This window comes from Protopterus annectens, chromosome 6.part0 (assembly GCF_019279795.1).
Source record: "Protopterus annectens isolate FY-2018-M chromosome 6.part0, PAN1.0, whole genome shotgun sequence".
Classification (NCBI taxonomy): Eukaryota; Metazoa; Chordata; order Ceratodontiformes; family Protopteridae; genus Protopterus; species Protopterus annectens.
In genome coordinates, this window is record NC_056737.1 from 1,291,341,421 (window position 1) to 1,291,366,520 (window position 25,100).

Here is a 25,100-nt window from a genome sequence, read left to right on the forward strand (position 1 = left end):
CCTGTCAGCCAATCCCACCCTCATCACCCCAGTAGCTGAGGCCAAACTGCTAGGTGTCACTATTGATCAACAACTTAAATACAATAAACACATATCCCAAACTATCTCTAAAGTCCAGAAAAAGCTATGGACCTCTATAATTGCAAACAGTTCCTAACTCCTGAGTCTAGAACTACAATAGCCAGAACTCATCTCTTATCAACATTACATTACGCCTCTCCAGTTCTTACCAACATTAATAAAACTGACCTGAACAAACTTTCCACATGCTACAACAAAATAGCCAGGTTTGCTGCCAATGCTAGATCACCCTCCCACAACTGCCAATCCCTACTTAAACTACACTGGTTAGAATGTCCAAACCTACTACACTACCACCAGCTCATCATAGCTCAACAAATTCTATACCATCAACAAATTCTATACCATCCTGAGAGAATCCCTGCCCTAGCTGGCATGTTAAACTTTCAGAACTCCAACAGGGAACTACGATCAAGTAACAAATCCCTGATTGAAGTCAATCCTTGCAAGAACAGCTCTGGAGAAGCCCTATTCTCCCATGAGGGTGCAAAAGCATAGAACTCCCTCCCACCTGACCGCAGGCGACAAAATCGCTCAACCACATTCAAAGGCCTTCTTAAATCACACCTCTTTGCTAACCCTCTTTGTAACTGCAAAGACTCCCCCTGAATCCTCGCGGCACAGTAGGCAGGCTACCCGCTGAAGCCTCTGATACTTACATTATAGTGTCTCCTATGTCCATTGTACATTTTGTAAATATTGTAAATATGTACCTACTTCTGAGTATCTTATGTACACACATTGCATTGTTATTGTAAGACAAGTGATCTCCTGACTGTAATATGAGATTGTTTTGCATTTAACTGTTTTTTGCCTTATATGTTAGCTTTCTACCATTTGTTATCCAACTACTATCATTGCATTCTACTGTCACTCTTCAATAACCTATGTATTCACACTGTAACTTCTTGGAGCTTTTCTCCCCAGGACTCCACTGAAAATGGACACCTGTTGTCCAGACGAATTTATCCTGGTAAAACAAATGTTAAATAAAATAAAAACTTGCCAGTGCCTCCATGGCAGTACAGTACCTACTTTTGGTGGCAGATACTGACACACCAACCTCAGAAGTATGTTGGCAATCATACCTTTTCTGAGCACATCTACTGGCACCCCTGTGTAATACTCCCACTCATGATGGCTAGGAGGAGATTCCATCACGCCTGCCCATTTGGCTACCACACTACCATGATAAAATGTGCTTCCATCAACCTGTCCACTCTTAGATGGGTCTGTCTCATGGGTATGCATAGGTATACTAACTCTGTCCATACTGTTGAGAGGTAATGTGGAGGCACAGTCCCTATGTATGACATACCCCCTACAGCCTTAAATTGTGCCAATTCATCCCTGCCATCATCATCAGAGGATAAAGAACCTCAAACTTCAGATGGCAGTAAGTCGTTGGTGCTGGTGCCAGATAATGCTTCACCTGAAATACACCAAAAAGATAAAAATATTAATACCCATAATGGTTGTGTCAAAATACCTCAACCATAAGTTTGCCCTTACCCTGTGCAGGTAGCCTTAGTACCTCAGTGCTAGATGTACCTAATCACAACAGTGGTAGTATCAGCAGACATGTAACTATCAGCTACAAAGGTGGATGTAATAAAGATCTGAATGGCATGCCTTGAGCATCACTAGTGGAAATCCTCTGGGGTTGCTCTGCCTCAACATCCATCAAGGCACCGTGAAACTCTGCTGAGCTACCAGGATCCTTGATTGATGATGGGAACTCCTCAGTCTCAGTAAGTGGTGGTTCGGTAGATGGGCCATGAGCAGTAGCCTTCTGCTCCCATGCGACAGTCAGTGCACTGAGCTTGGCCTTGGGAATCATGTCACTGACATATTGTCAGACAACTGCATATATATGGCTTTGGCCACCAACAGCCTTGACATCCTTGACTACGTGCCACCAGGCAAGGTCTTGCTGGAGCCATGTACATTAATAAGCCATTCACCATGGAGACAGAGATCTGAGAAAGGAGGTCTCAGTGAGGATGAGCCCTTACTAGATTTGGAAGCCACATCCCTGTTGTGATGGAATTAAAAAATGAATATCACAATGCAACTTAACACACAGATTGTACACACAATTTACACTTATAGAACAAAATATGTAAAGATACAGTCACTGAGTAGCATATTCACATGTGACACAAACATATCTGCACCCTCAATGATACAAACAACAGTCTGAACAATAATACAAGATCCTGAACATAGCACTAACCTATGGAAATTCAACCAGCACTATAATATCCAAATTCATCCCCCCCACCTCAACAACAACAGAAGACAAAAAAAGAATCACAGGTATAGGAATGTAGAAATAACAAGGCAGACAAACATCATAAGCAGATCAACAATATGCAAAATGTAACAAAAACTGTATTTACCCACCATGACAGCAGTTTTACACACTTGTACACTTATGTCAAGAGGCTTACCTCTCCAAACAATACATTTCTAAAATTTTCGTGCCTGTCACAATCATACAAAAGTCTGTAGACATAAATTATATGTGTGCTGTCTGACACCCCACCATAAGTTACATTTCAGATGACTTGAACAGATTACAGTGAAACAGCAGGTAGACAGTGCAGTGCAGATATTTATCAGCATAGTAAAAATGAGCAGTTGTATGGAAGATGCCATACCATGCAGTATTCTGAGAGTTTCCTCCCCAGTCCTAGAGCAAAAATGTTGAGACTGGTAGGTTCATCGGCACGTGGGAAAGAAAGCAGTCTTCCATTGAACAATGGTAGATCCATACCCCATGTCATGCATAAGAAAGGAATCTTCCATAGGACAATAGTAGATCCATACCCCACTGTATGCTGTAATTAAATCAAAAGGTGCTTCAACAAAGTATTAGTTTAAGGGTGTGCACACTTATGCAACCAGCGCATTGTATGTTTTTTATTTTTTATATTTTTTACCCTAACAGATTTGTTTGTTTTTTAATTGAATTGTACAAGTTACAGGTCACATTAAAGGTGGGAAAAGTTCTGAAATAATTTATTGTGGTCTCTTTTTTTTTTATCAAAAACCTGGCATCTTAACAGGGGTGTGTACACTTTTTATATCCACTGTATCTATCTATCTATCTATCTATATATTTATATATTTATACATATATATATATATAAATATATATATATATATATATATATATATATATATATATATATACACACACACACACACACACATATATATATATATATATATATATATATATATATATATATATATATATATATATTTAGTCCTAGTATGATCTGCTGCAAAGTCCTGTTTTCAAGTGGCTAAAGCTATGGACTGAAACATTGAAATGTTTTGCACTAAGAAGCTCTGAGGTTAGAGCTCCAATTTTAGTATGTTTCTTAACTGAACTCTGTTGTTTTATATAAAAGTTGTATAATAAAATCTCAAAGAAAGTCAGAGATATAACCTTTCAAAAACCAGATTCAGTGGCTTTAGTTCATGAGCTTTTAGTGCCACATTGTCATTTTGCATTATACTCTTATTTTTATTGCAGGTGTTATAATTAAACCTTTGCTCAGTACTCTGAGTGCAATAATACCCTAGAAACATTCTTTTCTGAGGTGCCAGTACATTGCCTTTTGTCTCTTGACTTTAAATTATACCCCACTATGTTCGACTCATTTGAATTAGACTGCGTTGTAAGAAGATAACATTGTATATGTGTCTTTACAGCTGAAACCACTGTCTAAGTGCATTTTGTAGCTGAAGGTCATGATACAGTATTCAGAATAAATTTCTGTAATACTTTGTGTGGTTATAGAGAAATGTTCCTTTATTGCTATGTACCACCAGTAGTCTCACGTGGTTATTAAATGCTTTGGTTTTGACATTTGTTTCATAAAGACATACTATATAGGGAAACGTCATATTTTCTCTCATTTTTATGTTGGAGCAGAGTACACATATTCTACATGCTTTGACAGAAGTATATATTTCAGATTCTGCTTCTGTTTCTCTTATAGTAGTAGATATTAATATAGAGAATTATTAGCAGGTTGCCGATTGTAACTTACTTATTATGCGTTCAAGACATGAATGCCAAGAAATTTTCCCTCAAGGTGAATCTTGGCATCCATGTTGAGAACATAAAATATGTAGTTACAATCATAGATCTGCTCCTACTTCTTTGCAGTGCACGGAGATTTATCTGCTTCATGTACAACAAATTAGTGAAAAGTGATATAAACAACATGCTGTGTTATGCTGGCTTTAAAAACCAATGGGGAAGTGGTTGACATCTTTATGTATTCCACGTTTAAGGAGAAAAGTTGTAACCAAATTACTGTGCATACTTTATCAAACAGGCAGAAATGAGAGTTGAAATGGAGTTGTTTCATGTTCTGCTGCTTCTGTTTACTGGCCAGCATTGTCTGCCTTTAGTGCAGACCTGACCTTAACAACATGTAGGAGGTGCTTAACAATTTTTAAGCACCCCTCTAAGTTTTCTTAAGGTCAAATCTTGCTCTATAGCAGCACTAAACTAGGATTCCATGTACTACAAATAAATAAATGCACTTTTTCATTAAGTGCCTGTGTTGTCCTTTGTCCCCCCACAACATTCATCAGCTTCTGGCACATCTGGGTGGTAATTGACTTGGCTATGGTAACCATATCTTTGGCTGCAGCCACTATGGATTGCAATTAACTGCTCTACTGTACTTATCTTTGCACACCATCCATGCATAGATCCATAAACAAAAAATGCCCAGCACACCTCAAGATAGCATCTGTCTCTCATTCTCACTCACAATCTCCATCTCTCTCTCTCTCTCTCTCTCTGTGTGTGTGTGTATATATATATATATATATATATATATATATATATATATATATATATATATATATATATATATCTGTTGGGGAACTTATACTTACATTGGCATTTTTGGGTCTCAGGTCATTGGCAATACTAACTGGTGCCAAAAGTACCCATCATAATCTACTGATGTGCAAACATAATGTTACCAATCTTTATAAAAGTAGTGGCATATTATATAAAAGTGCATATAAGAAAGGTTCTTCTTAACAAAGTTTTGTGGTTTTATCTAAAAGACACAACTGGTTCCTGTAGTTCAGTCTTACATTTCTGGGAAACAGTATCTCATAGTAGCTGTCTCTCTCTTTCTCTCTCTCTCTCTCTATTACTTCTAGCAGGAATATTTTCCGTCTTCTACAAGATTGCTTTTCACTTCAGCTGTTGTCTCTCCTGTTGCTGCTGTTGAGGACACTAGGTTACAATTATAAGTTGGTCCTGAATTGTTTCAGCACTCTTTTTATATTACCTCCAAATGCTCTTACTAAAACAGGCAAGATCCTATCTACTGTTAACGTAACAGAACTGGACGAAACACTTACTGCATTTAAAGGAAGCAACACTCTTTCTTCACATTTTGGATAACAGACACATTTTGGGGTTACAGAAATTATCTATGTAGTTACATATTTTTGGTCGAGTTTTCACTCTTCTAATTATGAAAGAACACCACATTATACTGCAATATACATAATTACAGTGTGCCTTTTGTACAAACAGAAATGATGGTCTTATTATAGTTAGAGTGATAGAACTATGTGCAGGTGTTTTCTTCAAAATTATCTATGAGCACTTAATTATATTTACTTTTAGAAGGTCTTCTGTCAGTTTTCTCAGTGGTTTTGATTCCAAAGATTGACAGCAGATGTGTACAATAAATAACATAGGTATAGACAGTGGGAGAGACTTCTAAGCACTTTATTAAGCAAGTGACTGCATGCCTAATAGTAGCCATATGAGCAAGTATGTATCACTACAGGATGACATTGTGCATGTAAAAATAAAATGCCTAGCAACTACACTTCTTTAAACACTTAAAAAACATAAACTGAATTACTGCAGGATGTTAAGTTTGCCATTTTTGTCTGATTATTGTACATTGTTATAGCTCAGGCATAATGTCCTAAAAGGTTTTGTTATATGTTTAGTAACACTGGAAAAAACTTGTAGGACATTAAAACAACTACTGGGTTTATATATTTTATATTGTTTTTTATTCTTAGGATTAAGTCATATTGCTGACAGTGAGTTCTAAGCATGACATGCCTACTGCATTTAAGCCTGAATGAATGCTTAAGGTCAGCAAGGCATTAGTAACATTTATAAACTTGCCTACAAGGCAATCTCGGACCCTGCCTTACTAGAGATGCTTCATATCCGTAACACTAACTCCTCATGAATTACCTACTCAAAAGGCCCAAATCTAATATGTGACATCAACAAAACCTGCTGGAGAGACAGGTTTGTCTCCCCAGAGGCTGCATCATCTCTGGAATAGACTTCCCATACACGTCAAACAGAGTACCTCACTGACCCTCTTCAAGCACAACCTTGATGAGTGGATGGGAAACCACAAATTTGTCCCAGGGGTTCCACCTGTGTCCCTCATTGACAGGGGTGACAGGTGCTGACTGAAGTTTCTTTTTGGGGATAAACTCTTGGCTAGGCTTGTAAGGGCCCAGAGCCATTAGCCTAGTAATCTCCTATGATCCTATGATAAAGTTAAACATATTTCTTCTAGATCTTTAAATGTAATAGCATTATATTAACAATTTCTAAAAAAAATTGTGTTTATCATACTTAAAATGTTTCTTATTAGATATGCCTTGTTTAGTAGTGATTTCTGTATGGATTTGTTTTTATGCATTATGTACTCATAATATCAGATATGCTAGTGAGAATTATAGAATAACATCTTGCATTTGATACACTTAATGAAACTGTAAGCACCTCACAAAGGATGTGATTCAGAAACAAATAGCACAATGTATAAGGAAACTTTGTAAAATGAGTGTTGGCATGAAGGGTAGGGGCATTTCAGTGACATTGTTAACACAGTTGGCCAAGTCCACAAAATACCACTGTTCACGTTATGTAAATGACCTAATAGTAAGGCAAAAATAAGCAACATTATGATAATGAGGTCAATGGCAAATGTAAATGAGGGTAAAAACATGGCAGAGTGATTCAGAAATGCATAAAAACTGTGCAATGAGTTGTGCCCAACAGTGTAGCTGTATGTCATAAAATTCTAGGGAAAGAAACAGATACCAGTCTACAAAGTTAAGGGTAGTGTCAGAATTAGCTGAAATCTACATGTTGGAGGCCATTCTCTCAATCAGTAGCCATAAAGATGCATATAATCATCCTCCACAGCTCTGAAGGATCTGATCTTGCTTAACATTCCATCACCTCCATTGGCACTGAATCAGTGGACTGCAACAGAGTGGACAAACACCATGCAGAAGGTGCTTTACATGTACCTCCCTCACATGCAGGCATATGCCATGTGTGGAATACTGATTCATGTGGAAATTAAGGTATGTTTAAAACTGACAATCCTTGCCACACAGACCTTCCAGTAACCAACTGGGAACATGGTGGGTGCATCCCAGGCATCTGCCTCATGGATGCTACACCATTTCATTGAAGCTATTCTGCTGAATATGTAGGAGAGTATGTGGTTTTCACATACCACAGAGAAGTGAAACTATACCCTATGAGCATTGTATGACATAGCTTATTTCCCTGAGCTACTTAGTGCCATTGACTGTACCCACATTGCCATCAAGGCCCCACCCAGGATACAAGAACAATGGTATATCAACCATAAAAGGTTCCACACCATCAACTCCTAGGTGGTATGCAATGCACAATGTATAATATACAATGTGTTAGTGCACCACCCAGCCAGGGCCAACAGTTCACACATCTGATAAGTGTACAGCTTTGATATTTTAGCAATTTGTGTGAGGTGACATCCCTCAGTAACATCTTATCAGTGATTCCAGATGTATTCTGGAGTCATAGCTCATGTGACCCCTATGAAACCTGAATACCATGGCAGAAAATGCATACAACTCATCACTGCTGCAAACCAGCATAGTTCTTAAACTTCTTTTTGGAGTAGTGAAGGCTCACTTCTGTTGCTTAGATGTCTTCACAGACATGCTATAGTGTGCTCCAGAAACCCATAACAAGATATCTGTTGTGTGTGCAATGTTACACTGAATGTTTTTATGCAGACAGATATGGCAGTCTTTTATCATGATATGATAGGATGTGCTGGCACCAGCAGTGGAGGAAGACCCTGATGAGGAGTTGTTGGAGGACCCACCTGCTGACGATGACCATGCAAGGTAGAGGCAGGTGCAGTACACTTTGGCAAAGGATAATAGGCAATATGTGTTTCACAACTATGTGGCAAAGTAGACATGACAAACATTAACATTACTAAATGTGAGCTATGCTATACAATGCATGCACTGGCTGTGCAGTGCATGACACAAGCTACCCCTATAACAGAGCACTATGGGAAGAGCACAATTGTCATCATATGCACAGGTGGTGAGGGTTATAGTGGCAGAGGTTGGTAGTTGGCATTGTGTGGATGGGGAGGGGTCTAATGACATGAATGTGCATTTGTGTGTGTCACATCTGTGTGTGTGTCACCCCTGTGTATGTCACTTCTGTATCTGTGTGTGTCTCTTCTGTGTCTTTGTGTCACTTCTGTGTCTGTGTGTGGCATTGTGGTGTCTGTGTGTGTTTGTGTTTGTGTGTGTGTGTGTGTGTGTGTGTGTGTGTGTGTGTGTGTGTGTGTGTGTGTGTGTGTGTGTGTGTGTGTGTAGCTGTGTGTGTGTGTGGGGGGGGGGTTGTATGTGTGTCTGTGTGTGCCATGATCTGAAAATTAAAGAGATCTTGGAAGACTGTAAAAGGAGAAGGTGATATCTCCTATGTGCAGTAGGTGTTCAGAAGCAGAAGGGTGTTGGTTTGCATGTGTACATGCATGTGTGTGTGTGTGTGTGTGTGTGTGTGTGTGTGTGTGTGTGTGTGTGTGTGTGAACACAGTTTCTACACATGTAGCTACACTCTGCATATGTCTCTGTAATAGGCCCATGATGCTGTCAGGAAGGTATTTGCACCAACTGTGCATGTCTCTATCCATGGGGGCATTGCATCCATGGAATACCACTAGCATAATCAATGGCTGAGACAGAAGAGGGTAAGGTTTGTGAGTATGAATGGCAGATCATAAAATGGTGATGATTATCATGTACATCTCATATGTGGGGCTAGCCATAGAGGGCCACACCACCCTAAGAAGAGTAGAAGACAAGGCATGCATGGCAAAATATGACTGTGATGATACCTTATCTGTCCCAGTGTGAGATTCCTGAATTAAAACAGATGAGAGATGGCCACACGAACATTATCGGTCCTGAAATGTATTAACGGAGAGGTGCTTGGAGGATACAAACCATCTGGAGCACTTCCAAAAATGCTACCTATATATGCAAAGCCCTCTCTAATGACTTCTCTCAGTCCACACACTATCCTTATCTTATAGCCATGGAGACAACTCGGTAGTGGGGTGAGTATCTTATGGCCATGGAGACAACTCAGTAGTGGGGTGGGCATCTTATGGCCACCTAGACAACTCAGTAGTGGGGTGGGTATCTTATTGACTATGGAGACAACTCAGTAGTGGGGTGGGTATCTTATGAACATGGAGGCAACTCAGTAGTGGGGTGGGTATTGTATGGCCATGGAGACAACTTAGTAGTGGGGTGGGTCCCAAAGCATTGTCAGCCACTGGCACACACCCCCTACTGCCCAGAGTAAGCACCTTTTGTGCAACACCTGAACCACCTAGAGGTACAGGACAGCTCTGCAGGTCACTCCCATAGGGCAGCTGCTGTAAATGAACACAGGTGTGCCTCCACCATGCCATACCATACTATACCATACCATACCGTATGTGCTGGATAAGCATTCTTTGGAAAAGGAAAATGGACATATGTCCAACAAAAGAAAATCTTCTCTTGCTTTCTTTCCCCTACTCCAGTCTTCCCTTCCTATTGTCCTTCTATACATTTTTCTGTTTGGTCTTCCCTCTTTCTGTCCTCTATATCAATACCCTTCCCATTTAAAATAATAAATTAGTTAGAAAGTTGATTTGAAGCCCTTGTCAGGGCTCTTAACTGTGCTTGTAGTAGCATGTCATTGTGCAAGTGAACACACATACTGTATCATTGTGACTGTGTAACATATATGTTACAATGCTATTTGGCTCATTTGGGCACGTAACCATTGTCATGCAATGTCAACCATTTTGCAGGCTGTGGACTTTTTATTAACATATTCCCTATTTAGTTTGACGTTTCCAAGCAGCATTTCTCCAGTTATATTGTTAATCAGCTTCAGGTCACATTGTTCTACTTTGATCACACTATTCTGCCATTAAGTGGTTATATAAACAATATTTCTGAATCCTGGCCAAAAACTGAAATAATAAAATAACAATGTGGGTCATTTTTCAGTATTTCTTTAGAACTGTAATTTTCTATCCAAATTACTAATATAACATTCCTTACTACAGTTCTCGTAAAATCCATATTCATTCACATCAATATTTATCTGCTTAAAATCTCATAATTCTCTCACAAAATTATTTTCTGTTATTTTCTCCCATAAATTTTAACCCTTTAACATGTTAAAAAACATGTTCTGCCATATCTAATTCACCAGAGAAATTACATGTCCTTTCATATACTTTTTATAATGCATATTTCCTTTTACTGCCAACCTATTAATTTGTAACTTCATAAAAAATCTTGACATGCAACATTCTTCTTATACCATTTATTTCTTTGTTTTATGGCTTTTATTTCCTCTTATGTTAGATGTCTCTATGGGTTCACAAAATAATTTTGCATCATTATATTTTTTACCACATTTTTCTATTTTATCCTATCCCCTCTATACTTATTTTCCATATGTTTATTTTGTCTTGATACATAGTTTTTTTTCATTTTCCATTCTTTCTCCCTTTTATTCAGTTTAATTAATTTCCATTCCCTTTTATATTTTTCTTAAATATTCTTACTACCAACATATTGCGTTTTCCATGTTCAATAAACCCAAACCTCCATCCTCCTTATCCACATATAACACTCCTCTTTTAACTGATTGTAACCTAGATCCCCATATTAATCTAAAGATTATATAAAGAAATTGCTTTTCCAGTTCTCTTGGTATCATATATACACTAGCTATTATGATATTTCCCCTATTATATTATATTATATTATATTATATTATATTATATTATATTATATTAATGTACTTTCATCTTAAAAGACAATCTATATCTGTCCATTCCACATAATACTGAGTCCCCTTAATTCTCTCAAAATCTTCTCCCATTGTTTATTTAATATAAAATATTCATCAAAATCAGTTCCAAATATTGATATATTTTTAATTCCAAACTGTATTCCTTCCAACTATTCCTCAACTCTAAGACCCTTACATTTTTCCCTATTCATTTTAATCCAATGTCTTGCAGTTTTTAGACATATATAATTATTCTCTATTTAGATCTTCAGCATAAGACATGATAATTGGATATGAAATGCCCATTTCCTGTACATATTTGTTTTTTCCATTTCTTCATGTATCTCTTTGTCTACACAATTCATAACCAATACAAACAAAATACTACTCATTTGAACATCCTTGTTTTAAACCTCTGTTCGTTTCAATTTATTCACTTAGCCAACCATTTACTAGGATTCTAATTTCAGTATCTTTATATACTGACTCGCATACCTTTTTTATTCATGTACTACAAATATATTCTTACATTTGCCATAAAGTTTCATGTTGTATTGAATCAAATGCTTTATTTATATCAGCCACCATCAATTTTGCTTATGTTTGTCCTTTCTTGATATCCTCCACAATTTCCCTAATTATCATTAACAATTAGTGGCTTTCTTTTTCTTTAATCCCATAAATGCCTTCTTCCATTGCATAATTTAACTTGTTTTCTAATTTTTGCATTATCTTCATAAATATCTTACAATAACCAATTTTACTGGCCTCCAATTTTTTTATTTTATTCTTCTTCCCTTTTTCCATATAAATCTCATAATCCCCTACACGATCCCCTACATGTGTCTACATAAGAAATACCATCATTTAACTGTTCATGAAATACTTCTACCAAAATGACTTTCTGCCAATGTATGAAATTCATGCATGTACAATATTCTATACCATCTGGTCCTTCTGCTCAGTTTATATCTAGTTCCTTCATTACCTTCTCTAAATCCATAATTGTAATTTATTTTCTAATTCTCTGTTAATTTCTTCTGTAAACTGTTTTATCCTCCAATTATTTTTTTCTTTATCTGTCTTCTTTTTACTATTTCTTTAATATACTGCAGTACAATATTCATAATATCCCTTTGTTCTCTTTCAATTTCCCCATCTTTATTTTATATTTATGTCATTATGCCGCTATATTTTTTACTTTTTTACTCAAATATGGTGATACTGCCTCCTTTTTCTTGCAAAAATATTTTTGTTTGTATAATAAATCTTTAATGTATCTTGATTCTTTTGATAATTGTCTTCTTCTTTTCTGAAATATTACCTTTAATTCTTGTCCAAATTGTATAAAACAGATTTTTGTGTTTAACTGCATTTCATTTTATCTGTTTGCCTTTTTCTATTTTTCCAAATTAAATAGATTTTCTTTAAAAAAATATCCATCATTCTCACCAATTACAGAAATCTATCATGGTCAGATTATTGTTTCATAACTTTATTATGTCTTTTCTACCTTTCTCATTCCATGGCTTTTCATTAATTCTCATTATTCGCTCCCAATTTTATTTTTTTTCTTTATTCTCTTCTGTTTCTATTCTCATAACCAAATGAACCTAAAACTTTTTCTGCATCTTCTATCACTTTTCTTATAGTCATCAAAACAATTTTCTGTTTTCAATTTTCCTCTTCTATGTGTACTTTTATTCAAATTCCATAACGCTAAATTCCCAGATTTTATTATTTCTTCCATTATTTTCTTATCTGATTTTTTTTTTTGCTTTTTATACCTCAAGTCACAATTAAAATCTCCTGTTCTTATGTTCATATTTATTATAACATAATTTAGCATTTCTTAAAATAATGTCTCTTTCTTTACATATCATGTAAGCATAAATTGCTATAAGTCTGTAAACTTTCCCTTACAACCTAAAATCAACTACCATTAGTATAATCCAAAATTTGTATTCCCACCCTATATAATACAGCAATCCCTGAACATGTTCATCTACCCAAATACTACATTATACCTCCTATCCATAATTTCTATGTCTGCTCTCTTTCCTCTTTATTCAAACCCCTAACATCCTCTAATACTATTAAATGTACCTCACATGCATTACAACCATTCAAACATCGCAAGCCTTCTTACTGCATTCATTACACTATTACCATTGATAGATAAAATTCTAAGATTATTTGCTTCCCTTCTCCTTGATTTGCAATCATTTATTTATCCATTTCTTTTACTTTTTACTTTCAGACCTATAGCTTGAAATGTTATTTTCCTGTCTTTAACCCTTTTCCAGCAGAACTGTTTCTTTTTAACTATTTTCTAATCTATATCTTCTCCACCACCAACTTCTGATCCACTTTCCCTCTCTCCTTCCCTTTTTATTAATCACATTTTTTTCTTGATTGGCATCATTACTCTCCCTTTTATCGTTTTGTTGTTTATTTTGTTGCAATTGCTGTTTACTATTTACCTCTTCTGTAATCTGTCCTTCAATAGTAGATTTTGAATTTGTTTCTTTCTCACAATCCATCCATAAATGCCCTGTTTGTTTACATTTATAATATTTCTTTTCACATGTTCTAGCATAATGAACAGTCTCCTCACATAAATAAAATTTCTTCTTATCACAGTTACTTATAAAATGTCCCTCCTCACACAAAATCAAAAAAAATGTTTTTGGTTGTTCCCAATACTTAACAACAGCTCTATGACCAGCAGCATTAATCATATTGGGAATGTGTACAATTTTTCCATTTCCATGTTCAAAATCAAATTACAGTCTCAAACTCCTACCCAAAGTCTTCTATTTTCAAGTACTTTAGAAATGTCCTTCACTTCTTTGCAAAAGTTTTTTAGTAAATAGTTTAATAGTTTTAACTTTTAGTTTCTGTCCAAAATTCAATATTATTTTTTTGTGTTTTGTGAAAAAAGTCCATGCAATATATTTATTCCACTGATACATTTATTTTCTTTGTTCATATTCTCCCCCAAAAAAGTTTCTAATACTGCAGTAGTCTCAAAGAAAATGTCATAATGTGTTTCTTTTTAAATCAAAATAAAAGCCCTTACCTCTTGTGCCTCAGTTCCTCAAAGCACAACAGTCTTGTCCCATATTTCATACACATCCATTTCTAGTTCTTCTTTATTCTGAATTCTTGCTACATACTACTTTCTTTCCATTTCTTCTGTTTTCTTCTTCTCTTTCCCTTCTGTTCTCCAGGTACTTCTGTGAACATCCTATTCTTAAGGCCTTGTCTCTCTTTTATATCAATTCTTTCCATCATGTCTCCCCAAGATATATCCTTCCATGTCTCTGGTTCACTCTTGTCTACAAGTTCTGCCAATATATCGTTCCACAACCTTCCCAGCTGGAGGGTTGTAATAATAATATCTCCTTGCTGTTGCTCCTCACTCCTCAAATTTCTGAATTATTTCTTCTGAAAAACATCTTCTGTATCCTCTATCTGATCATGATTCTGCATGCTAAATCTCTCCTCCTCTTCTTCTAAGGACAACTCTGAGGAGTTGGCATTTGCTTCTGCTCCACACTCCTCCATTGCCATGTTTTGCATGCTGTTCTCCCTGACACCACTGCCCCAGGAATGGATGCTCTCACTCATTGGTCACATGCACAAGTGTTGTAGCTCTAGGAAAAGTCCCCTGATGCCCTAGACAAACTTCCCCTGGTAATATAAATACCATCTCAGTTCTCCCCTGAAAAGAGGTCATTAGCCTAGTGGGACTAACTCAGTCAGCAAAGGCTAAATAAATAAAATAAAATAAAACAAATTGTTAAACTTGATAAAATTATAATGGATGCACTGGATACAATTATAATGGATAAACAGGAAGTGTATACATTACAAACAAACCTACAAAGTAACCAGTTTGGCAGATTTAAGTAATATACTGATAAACACTCCAAAAAGTTAAACATGTGACTTTTGGAATCTATAAAATCAGGACTAAGTATAATATCCAGTATATAGAACTTGAACAAAATTAACCAGTTCAGAAATTTAGGTACTTTAGCTGATTACATGTCATTTAAGAACTATGAAAGACATTATATGTAGAAAAGCCTTGAAATTAATTGGATCTATACTGAAGTCTCAAATATCAAGATCCCAAGTAAAACTGGAAGTGCAATTTGAACACTTTGCAAAAAGATCAAATAAAACAAATACCATGTAATAACAAGAAAAGATGTTAAAACACTTTAAGCAGAGTGACTGACAAACTTTGACCTTTTCTCGGTACAATATAAGCACATGAGGAATAATCTTTTAGTCACATATAAGGCATCCAATGGCAATTTTCCTTTGGAGTGCATAGGCCAATTAAAACTACTGGGCATTTATTAAAACTAATAAGAATTATGAATAAAAATAGGAACTGCATAATGACACAAGAGTAATAGAAAGCTGGAACAAGCTCCAAGCTGATATAAACAAAAAGTAAAAATCATTAATTATTATTGTGGTCAACATTTCCCAAAAGATACATATAATATCAGAATATATGAAATTGACAACTAGTCAGATACTTTAGAGTTCACTGGCACCCCTCAAATTAACATTAAACTGTCCGATTCTTCATCAATGGTCTAATGTTTCAAAATCTGCTCTTCTGGAACTGAACATGATGGCAGTCAAGGAATTATGTTAGTAGTCTTAGAAAACAAAATAGAAGTGTGTTGCAAGTTAAATACATTAAAACTCAAAGCATACATTTTGGAAGCCACTGTCTCCTTCAGAGCTACATGCATTTCTTTGCACATTCTTCTTAATCAGGTTAGTCAAGAAACAGCAGCTTTATGATTACAGATTAACTACCCACTTCTAGCACAAAACCCACCATCCTAAGATTAAGAAAAGACATCTGGAGCCTAAACATTTTCAAAGTCCTGTACTCCGCAAAAAAAAAAATAGATTTTCTTAGCAGTTATTCTCCCAAGTTTTGCACAGTGTATTTGTCAGGAAAACACACTGCAGGTAAGTCACCTTCCTGCTCGGAAACTATACATTTCAATGAAGTGGTCTCAGCCTCATAAAAATACTATTGAGCTGTATGAAAATGAAATTATAACACAATGTGAAAAATATCATAGCAAAACAGCTATACCCCCTTATCTCATTGACTCCATAGTGCAATAAATCACAACAAGAGTAGCTTTTACAAGGCCTAACCACAGACCCGTTGGAATGCATATGCTGGGCTCTTTCTGAGAGTTCCTATGTGGGGGTTCTGGGTCTATGTTTAACTAATGAATAATATTTCCATCTAATGGCTAAATATCAAACCCTAACCATTAAACGGGAAAGTAACTAGTTGGCCAACACTTCGCCATCTGACCTTTTCCCTCCTGTAGTGCTGTCACATAGTCAGTATATATAGTTAGGGACTGTGGGGAGTGTGGTGGGCAAAACCCACCACCTGAATAGGTTTGAAATACTGCGTTGTGTGAGAGAGTTACTTTCCCTGGTGAAAAAATGAACATTCACTGAATGAACATTTGATGGTTAGGGTTCAATGTTTATCCATTCGATGGAAATGTTATTCACTGTTTAAACATAGACCCAGTAGTTCTGATTTGCATGTTCTATGAAACTCTGAACCTCACATGGACAGGAATGTCACTACATTTCAGAAGCAAGAGTTCAGCTAATGAGGACATCATTTTACTTCTTATGAAGAACTGCCAAAAATGGGTATGCTAGGACCAAACAAAAACAGAGTGTATACATGAAATAAAGCTGCACTGGAGTGCTGTGAGACATATATTTGCTAAGACTGAACATTCTAGCGTCCTCTCACCTTAATGCAGATGCATATAAATTAATACATATACCATGATATAGAAACATCTGCTTGCATTTTTAGACTTACCCTGCTGCACTTTTAATTTCTTCCTGGTGCCACTGGAATATAATATCCCCAGTACATCTTAGAATGAGTTCACATCCTCAGTCTTCAAGCAAATGACAGCTAGCCTTGTGGTTCTCCTGACCTCTTCCACAATCAGTTTTGTCCATACTAGGCCTGTTTTATCCATTGTTTACCCTGCCATTGTCTTCAGCTTTGTTGTGCTTCCTTTCTCTCTGTTCTACATACTTGGATGACAGAGCTCCCAATCAATAAATATTTCCACCATTTCAGAGCTCCCTATCAATAAGAATTTCCACCATTTTGCTCTCGACATCTATTCAGAACGTACTAAGCTTACTCTACAGGCTCCCATACCATTGCATTCTGTGCTATTTTCTTTCTCTTGCTTTTTCGTTTCTCCTCTCTCTCCCTGCCATTCTTTGCTTGCTTACTTTTGTCTAGTGTCCTCCAACCTTTCTGCTTGACTCCTCTCACCCTGTGTTCAGTTTCTTAACAAACCTCTCTCTACTTTGTATCTATTTACCTCAACAGAATCAACTTGCTCTTTTTTCTTTCTCCTTTTCTGCACTCTCTCATTCCTGTCCTCCTCTCTTTAATTGCCAAAGTTCCTCTTTGCTCTTCTGTTACTGTTGTCTGCTGTCTCTTTCTTCGGATTCTCATTTATCAGTCCCCTTGTTTGTTCATGAGATATTCAGACTAACCTAAAAATCCCTTTTTCAGACTAACCTAGTCTCCCTGCTGCATTTCATTCCTGTCCATTCTGAGTATGGTGCTGACCTGCTTGGTTCCACTGGAATCACTATCCCCCCACCGTTATTATTACTTTTATTTTGGCCATATTAGTACCTATATTTCCTTGCACAGTAACACAACAGTCCAGGTTCTAACTAGTCCCTGCCTGCTGCATCAGTAAACCTACATAGATACCTTCTAAACTCTTCTTTCAGTCTGCGTAGACCTGACAGACCCTGTCTCAGTGCTTTAATCTTTCTAGAGTTCACAAGACTCCCTACTCATTCGCTCCTCAAACACAACACCCAAAAATAACCTCAGCATTTAATCTATTGCTCCCCAGTCCCAGAAGTGTAGCTGGCTCAACCAGTACCCTGTGCCAGTATCACAAATTGGGTCCCTACCCTCCTCAGCTCCAAGTGAAGAGCCAAAAAAATGCAATTAGCCCCGCCACCCCAGCCTCGAGCTGGTCCACTAAAAAGCAAAAAGAAAAATGGGTGTTCCTTCTACTGGCACACCCCCCTCCATCACTCCTGCCCCAGCCATTCAGGTCCTGTTTCTGCTCCCTACATCTGACCATTCCTTCCACATTTTTTGTGAAAAGAAATGATTTTTTTCTTTTAAAGTGTAGCAAACTGCATGATAAAAATGTATCAAACTGTTGCTACATTTTATAAGCTGCCTGCATGGAACACTATGGTGCTCATATTTTAATTAAAAATAAATCAATAAATAAATTCTTTTAAACAGTAGCTAACTGCTTGCTAGAAGTCGAGCAAACAGTTGCCACAGTTTATACCCTGCCTTCATGGAACACTATAGAACTCAGGTTGTAGTTAAAAAAACAGAGGAAGATTTTTTTTTTATTTTAAATTGTAGCAGATAAACTGCTTGCTACATTGTAGTAGTTGATACAATTTAGATCACACTTCAAGTGCTACAGTGCTCTTTTTTTTTTATTTAAATATTTTATTAAATTTTCCATGAAAAGTAAAAGATAAATGACAAACAGTGTTCTCATTCTAAGACAAATTATTAACAAACGAAGTAAAAACTATTTACAATATATACATAGGCCTGAAGCAAAACTGCAGATGATAGTTAAAATACACACATTCTTTAGTATAAGTATCAATTCAGAAAGAGTTATGGTTCATTTGTAAAGTCTCAATAAGTGCTTGTCCAAGGATTATTAACAAATGATTTTGGATAGAGTCTAAGTTCTTTGGTCCTAATTTCTTTGATTGCCAGGTCTTTCACTGAAGACAAGAAAACATCAACAGTGAGTGGGCAGCTAGTTTTCCTTCTTCTGATAATGCATTTTCTGGCGATAGCAAGTACTGTCCAACAGTGCTCAGGTTTGACTTCAAATGCAATAGTAACTTTTAAAAGAGGGTATTACATTAGAGAGAGATCCGGATCGACTGGCTGATCACTGCTTCCCCAATACTTTGCACACAGGTCAAGGTCCACTCTTGCCCTGCCCTAGCTATGCTACTACCTCACCTAACTACCCACACTTTCTAGCCTGTTTGGCTCACATACTTTTTTTTCCTCCTTCCATTAGTTAAGCCTAGCTAATATGCAATACATGTTTGTAACTAGTGGGTGTGAACAACATACTGGTCGAAAGCTATAACTGATGTAAGGTCTGTGAAAACCACATAGTTTATGAACACAAAAGTAACAGGAAGGGTATGCTGAGAAACCCAGCTTCAGTGGAAAACAGAGCAAAGACCTAAAACTTAAACACCTGGCATGAGCAACTAGATTTCACATGCAACTAAAAACTCAAATCAAATCTACAAAAACAAGTTCATAGACAACTAAAATCTAAATAAAAAAAAAGTAATTTCTAAACCAGACTACATCGGAAAGAAATGCTTTTTATATAGGTGAGCTTATAATTGTCAGTTAAACTCTCTTACCTCACTGGAACTAGTACCATTTGCTATAAAAGGTTCCAGGATGCATACAGCTAAACTGATTTGCTCAAGAATCAAGGACAGAGCCAAAAATAATGGAGGCAAAAGCACATCTTAAACCAGATTCTAACTCAGTTAGAATCTTAATAGAATAGCATTAGCATTGTTTTTATGAATGAGAGGTATGCAAATCTGATGTCTGGTTTTACTGATTGGTTATAATCCTCAATGATTTACCAGAGAATCAACAATTTAATGAGGACAGGAGAATTATGTCCATTTTGGTCTTCATTTCTGAGATTGAAGGACAGTATTCTTCTGTCTCTCCATCACCCCACATAGCCTCACCAATTGTCTGTATATTCTTTCAGTCTATAATTATACTTTTTCATACTTTTTTGTACTATAGATAATTTTTTACAATTTATATGTATAACCAAAATGTATTTTGCACTGTATTGTTTTTGTGGAACTTTTCTCCCAGAGCCTCTGCTGAAAATAGGTTTTGTATCGGCCAGTTAGACTTCTGTGGTTAACAAATGCAAATAAATGAATAACAAACATTTTTTAAGGCAAGTTTGAATGTTAAAGGATGTGTTTGACTGAAGACATTTAAATAACTAAGATGCAAGAGTTCTTCTGTGTGTAACTGGTAACCACTTCCCTTTTGCTATAGCTTGACATGGGTGATCACTCTGTTGGGAGAAAGTAATGAATTTGCATATTTTACTTGAGATTGTTTGAATATTTTTTCATTCTTTATTGAGGAGGCAGCTATTAGGCGTATATTTATTCAAACTGGAAGAGCAGGATCTCTTTCCCTGTTGCAGACTTTGCTGTATAAGACAAACTTTGGACACTTTTTCTGGACTAAAATAAGAGGCAGTTTACTTTGTTACTGTTTTTTATATTGTGAAAATGAATGGTAAAGGATGGGTACAGGCAGATTCCTAGCTATATAAATTAACTTACATTTTCTATTTTAGTATTGTTTGAATATTTGATTATTATGTATTGATGTACTCTTGATAAGATGAATAGCTGCATGGCTTACAAATAGGACATGGCAAGTATCATACAACTGGACAGGTGAAATCCTTGGTTTCAGTCAGGGTGTCCCACAGGCTCTAGTGCATCTTTCAGACCTAATTTTTTCATCTGAGGTGTTCTATAGTCTATATGCAGATGACCTGAAATTGAGTAAGCTGATTACATGTGTTACAGAGAAGGCATGTCTGCAAAATAACTTGACTAAACTGACCATTTGGGAACAGGAGAATAATATGCTGATAAATACATCAAAAAACTAAGCATATGAGATTTGGGAGACATAAACTGAAAGGTGAATATTTAACACAGCACACAATGATTGAAACTGTAGACTCATTTAAGGACCTGGGTATATGGCTAGATTCAGCTATGAGTTTTTTAATCATGTCAACCAATTGGATAATGATAGTTACAGAACTATAGGTTGTATAAAAAGATTTATAAAGTCTAGGAAATTAAAAATAATGAAGTCATTGTTAGTTACATTAGACCCAAACTTGAGTATGGAATAACAATATGGAAGCCCTATAAGAGAACAAGCATGAGTAAACTGGAAAGAGTACATTGGACATATACCAAGGATATCCATGGATGTGAACATTTAAGTTATTGTGAAAGATTAAAATATCTGCACTCGTACAGTGTCTCTTATAGATATCTAAGAGGAGATCTTATTTAGGTATATAGGGCATTTAGAGGCAACTACCTGTGGGAATGTTTGGGGTTATCAAAAAGTACTAGAGAATCATCAGACAACTTATGCAGAAGATTCTATAGGAATGAGAAGTGTACTAACTGGTTCTCTGACATAAGAAATCAATACGGTGTGGTAAAAGAGTGGCAAACAACACAACTAGATAAAATCCACTCCTAGAGCCAATAACCTATGACTGTAATTGAAAATACAAGTTTATTAGTCCACAGGTCACAATTCGCAAATGTGATCCACAAAAATCACAATGTAAATCCTTTTGAAACACAACAGGTCAAGCGCTTTCGTCAATAGACTTCATCAGAACAGTTTAATGCTTGTACAATTAACCTTTTTATATAAAAAACTCCCATCAATTAAGTGAAATAACCCTAGGTTAAAGTGACAGTGCTAAAGAATGCTAAAACAGAATTTCACTAAAAAGATTACAAATCACTCAAAATATAATATATATGTATATTAAAACAGATATGATTGTGTTGGAATGGTGAAAAGTGTTATCACATTGTTTCTGGGACAAAATATCCAAAATATTAAAAGTATTAAACACATTAGTATTAAAATTAAAATAACAGCCACTAGGCTGTTTCAAAGTTTGGTTGCCCGATACCTCAGTTTGGGCTTTAAACTAATATGCTCATTAATCCCTGGAACTACAGTAGCATTAAGTCTAAGTTGCCATCTAACTTCTGCTCTAAGCAGTTGATTGGCCCAGTCACCTCCCCTAATATTCTTGGCCACAACCTCCAAAATCCCAAACCGAAAATAGTGGTCCGGGTAGTTGGCAAGGTGTTTATAAAGGGAATTGTTATCATCCTTCCTTATAATACTGTACATATGTTCATAAATTCTCCTATTCAGTTTTCTTGCTGTTTTCCCTACATAAAAGTATCCACAGGCCTGGCAAACAGCAAGGTACACCAAACCCGTGGTGGTGCAAGAAGCTGCAGCAAAGTTGACAACAATCTTGTAGGGCCCAAGTTCCACTGATGGAGTATCAATTATGAATTTACAGTGTTCACAAGCCCCACACTTAATGGTTCCTTTTTTATAACCTTTCTTGTCTGGGATTTGGTTTTCCAATGCATTTTTTAAATGTTGGTGTGTCTTCTATAACGTGACTAATGTCCTCATCTGCCTTAAGGATGTTCCAATTGTCACAAATTAACCCTATTGGCATAAGAGCCACATTTTACTATACATGCTCTGTTATACTGTGGATTGTTACTATTTTCGAATTTTAATTTAACCTGCATGTTACCAGTTCCTAATATAGGTTTATATTTTTTGCCCCATTCTTTGATGAAAAATCTCGTAATGTCATCTATTAAGCCCTTAGGGTATCCACTTTCAGAAAATAAGCAACCAATGTAATGTCATTCATGGACCATGTCATCATAACACAATGTCATCCTGGCAGCTCTTATACATTGACCTTTTAGTATATTCCGCATTAATTTTCTGGGCTGGTTGCTGTTAAATTCTAAATAACTACTGCTAAATGTATCCTTCTTGTAAATATGTGACTTGAAGCCAAAATGTGTATTTACAATATAAGTATCCAAATATGCAATAGCTTCCTTGTTGGTACTATGTGTAAATTTGAGAAAAGCACTTGTTTCATTTAAATATCTAATAAAGTACTCTATCTTCTCTTGGGGACCATCCCATAAAATAAAAATGTCATCCAAAAACCTTGTGTATAATCTTATATCCTCATGATATTCACTTTTAAACACATGGCATTCTTCCCAGTCCAACATAAGGGTGGCAAATATGGGGGCGCAAGCCGCCCTCATGGCCACACCTTCAGTCTGCCTACAGTGTTCACCTTCATAATAGATGAAGTTATTCTCTAAAACTACTGACATACAATCCACTATAAGACTTGTCTGGTCCCATTCTAAGCCTGTGTGTTTTCTAATACTGTTGCAAAATCCACCCAATCCTTCCAATTTGGGTATGCATGAAAAGAGGTCGATTACATCTATAGTAATCAAAATCAAATCCTTTTTCCATAATTTGGTTGTTAATCTACTTAAAAGTCCCATGAATCCTTTAGGATATGGGGGACTTTGTTGTATATATGCTTCAACCAATGATCAATAGCCACCCCTATGGGGAAGGTTTTAGATTGACTGCCTGATATAATGGGTCTGAAAGGGGGGTTACTAATGTTCTTATGCACCTTTGGAATACCTACTATTGTAGCAAGTTTGGGGAAATCCACCTTCATAAAGTTATACACATCAAGTGTTACTCTGCTGTTGAGTAAGTATTTTTCTAAATACATATCTATGCGTCTGTACGCTATATGTATTTCATTCAAGGATACTGTTTCATAGTTTCCTGACTGTTGTAATATCTCAAACATCTTATTAACATATTCAAAGGAGTCATATATCACTACTCCTCCACCCTTGTCGGGTTTCATAATGCTGATGTTACTGTCTGATTTAAGCTGCTTCAAGATAGTTGTTTCCTCAAAGGTTAGATTATTTCTTAATCTAATACCCTGTGCATTATGTGAAAGCTTATACAATTCTTTAGTAACCACTTTCTCATATGTGGCTATACTAGGGTGTGTAGGTGGCACAAAAGTACTTTTTTCATAAGTTTGTTAGGTACAGGAAGAGATGTTTTACCTTTGAAAAAAATGGCCAGATTCATCTTCCTAAGGAATAATTTTAATTCTGTTAAAGTATCTACTATGTCAAATTTAGACATTGGTATAAATTTTGTACCCCTAGAAAACATTTTGATGTGATCTTTATTGATCGTCAAATTTGTGTAATTCTACACATTAAACTTGGCCATGCTACTTACTACACCATCTTGGGAGATTATCACACGTGTCAGTACTTGCTACCAGTTCTTTCCCTTTCTCTTTTGTTTGCTCCATCCATGATCTGTGTGCCTCCATTCCCCTTTGTCCTGGTACCAATTCTGTCCCCAGTTCAGTTGTTGGTGCTGTTTCCAGCCCCTCTGAAAATTCAACCTGTTACTTTGCCTATTTTGTCCAAAATATTTATTTTCTACTATATCAAGTCTGTTTTGTGTACGTGCTCTTGCGTACTATTGTACTCCACCCACTTATTTTCCTTCCATGGGTATACTTTATTTACTCTATACTGCTCCAGGTCCTGAGAAATTTTTTTATTCTTCTTCTTAAATATTTTATCGGACCTATTCTCAGTATATTTCAGTTGCTGGTTGTAAAGTTTATCCCACTGAAAGAATAAAAGGTCATTGGTTTATAGCAGCATTTAATTCTTCTGTTTCTACTAGTAAATGACACAGTCTCTCATCATTGTGTTTCATAACTAGTTTCATAAATTCAAAACCAAAATTGTTAAACATTGTTTCAAATTCATGCCGTACATTGTCAGTTAAAATAATACCCATAGGTTGTTTAATAAAACGTAAACCCACTGGCACAATTTTTAATTCAATACACTTCCTTAAATATGCATTATCCAAATGAATACCTTTAAT